This window comes from Halyomorpha halys, unplaced genomic scaffold (genome assembly GCF_000696795.3).
Source record: "Halyomorpha halys isolate HHAL.00 unplaced genomic scaffold, Hhal_1.1 Scaffold462.1, whole genome shotgun sequence".
NCBI lineage: Eukaryota > Metazoa > Arthropoda > Insecta > Hemiptera > Pentatomidae > Halyomorpha > Halyomorpha halys.
Genome location: NW_027107302.1, coordinates 640280 through 643176, shown reverse-complemented (window position 1 = coordinate 643176; position 2897 = coordinate 640280). Strand labels below are relative to the sequence as shown.

General features: G+C 29.8%; 1 protein-coding gene across 3 annotated transcripts in view; it reads left to right on the top strand.

Moving 5' to 3' along the window:
- The first annotated feature begins 731 nt into the window (after positions 1-731).
- The window catches only part of LOC106683076 (protein apterous), a 170965-nt gene continuing 168799 nt past the window's right edge, over positions 732-2897 (top strand). For all 3 annotated transcript variants that reach the window (XM_014424303.3, XM_014424301.3, XM_014424302.3), the window contains exon 1: positions 732-882. The gene's annotated coding sequence lies outside the window, so the exon portion shown is untranslated. The remainder of the gene's footprint in view (positions 883-2897) is intronic.

Genomic DNA, 2897 nt, shown 5'->3' with positions numbered 1-2897 from the left:
ATATTTTCTTATATGGTATATGTCAGTGTTCACGATGACGACATTAAAATAAATTAAAATCATAAAATTTGAGATGCACACTTTATACTATTACAGAATAAACTAAAAATTTCAAATATATGCTGTGCACATATTGGAAATTTTGTACATCTTCTTCGCAAATATCTATCAGTATCATGTGGAAACACCTCTTATTATTATTGTAAAATTCCCTTGTAATTGTAAGCGTAAGATGGACAATGAATGTTTGTAGGGTTATGCCGGCTTCCGTAGAACTCCATGAATAGAAAAAAATACACGACACACACAAACATTAGCATAGATAAGGTTCGATTGACTTTCTTTTTTATTCAACTATATACGGTTGGGACCTTATAAACAGTGTGAGCTTCCAAAAAAATAAAATAAATCAGGTCGATAAAATAAAATAAAAAAGGAAATAAATAAAAGAGAGTGAAAAAAGAGTGAAGATAAAGATTCTAAAATAAAACTGAACATTTAGTTTTTTCTCTTTTCCTCAGCTTGGAGTTGGATCGGTATTTGTGTTGACACTGTGTGACCGGAAGGAGGTAGCCTGTATGTCTGAGAGGGTAAGCAATCAATTCCTCGCTCCGCCTTTCCCCCACTCCAAAACACCAGCCAATGAAATGTCCTCTTTCGACCACGCCTTATTTGACGCCCCCCACGCCCTCTCCCCTCCCCGGAGTGTCTCATTCCCCCCCAGTCACGGCTCGAGTCAACATGCGCGCGTCTCCCTCTTCTTGAACCTTCGTCGTGTGTGTTTATATTAGTGCTTTCCTCCTAAAACTTTACGAACTGTGTTTTAATACCGACTGTGTTGTGTTTCCTCGTTGACAGCTCCTCCAGATACTGATCTATTGTGTAAGTTTTTAACTTTTTTTTTTTTTCTTTTGACACTTGGACCATATGTTTAATTTTATGAATGATAGTCTACAATGGATGCGTTATGAGAACTGAATTATGCTTAAGGCCCCATATATGAAATGATACTTCTATTTTACATTTAGATTTTAGTTCTGACATTGGTAGTATAACATTATTCATGTCAAATCAAGAGAAATCCATTCATTTGTATTATTTTGTTATTTTTGTGACCGGTCTTCATACAGATAATAGTGGGTGACAATATAAAACATTTTTAATTTTTGCAGATATCTCATCTTTTTCTGCCCCGTATAGTTCTGCTATAGCATTGTAAATTTGTACGTTTGTCACTAAGGTTTTTAAGTTCATTTAAATTATCTGTATTATTAAAACATAAAAGATCTTTTCTTTTTTTTTTTTTAACACCGTATTATATTGATATACTATATATTTTCAACAATAGGCCATCCGGTGGATTCCTCGAGATGAATCCACCTCAGATAGGTAGGTCTCTTTTTTCAGGAATGTTTGTCACTCTTCTCAATTTCATTAATAACTCAGACATAATTATTTTTTCTTTAAAGAATCTTTATAATAGTCGATAGAGTAATTTATTGTTGTGTGTGTCTTAATAATCGAGGAATTTATTTTTATCACATTTAAAACGAATTATTTAGTTGAGATGTTTCATTGATGCTTCAGGATTGCTGAAGAAAATCGCAAGTTAGGAAAAAAAAATTATAGAGTTTTTCTATAAATTTCATAAATATTATAGATTTACTAAAAATCCCGCTGTCATTATAAAAGTCTCTGGGATATAGGCGCACATTTAACGAACGTGTTGAGATAAGTGGGTACCATCAGAATACGATTAGTAACATGGTGTCAATGTAGTACTTTTATCTTTTATTGTTCATTCATATACAACAGACGAAACTACTTAGAACAGCTGTAAACATTTCTTCTCTCATTTTATATTTTATTTTTTATTTTTTTTAATTTGACATATATATACAAGGATATTTACTAGTTTCTTTGTAATAAACTGGTCATTTTTTCTTTATCTTATAAATTCTCAGTAAAATTATAAGTGTCAAGATTGAAAATTAATAAATTCAGTAGCATAATGAATTATATTTCAATTGTTCAGTTAAGTGAGCACAAAAAAAAAATAAAATAAAAAAAAGTTTCTTAAGTTGCTTCATGAGTTTTAGTAGTAATTGTTTCAAAAATTATAATTATGCATCTTACCATGTATGACATTTCACATCTCAGTTATTGAAGATTAACAATAAGATTCAAATCCCTACGAGACCACAGTCCAAGAATTATGGTCAGTCAACAGTAACTCGATCTCAAAATGTGGAATGAAAATATAAATACTTAATATTACTTACTAAATAATAAATTGTACAGATAAGCACAAGTGTGTGTTTTCAATAATTATTCAATGCTGTCTAGTTTATTTATTAATTTTTAAATCCAGTTTTAGTTTTTGTTTTCTATTTTTTCATCTGAAATTCTTGTTTTCGACAAAACAAAACTATGAAACCAGCAACATTATTATGATTAAAAGTTAGTTAGATCACTAATTTAATATATTTATTAATTAATTATTTGATAGTGGTTTAAATTAATAATAACCCAAACAACAAATGATCCAATTTACCATTATGGCCATTATCAAGGAGAAAACCTAAAAATTATTTTCACATTATTACCACATTACTCCCTCTCACATAATACCAATATTTTAGAACATACCTGAATTATTGACTAGTCACAATTCATTTTAAAAAATGTCTTTCGTTTGCAGGTTAATTGCCCATGTTAGTTATTTTTTCCAACTTTTACCATCTATGTATATTTGTATAAATTATTCTAGTAGATTAATACTAACATACACTTCAAAAGGTATGCATAAACCCATTATTTTCAGCCCGATTATTTTGTATTCATTATTTTCAACTGAATTGATTTATTTTTTATTATCGTGTGTGGCCAATTGAATA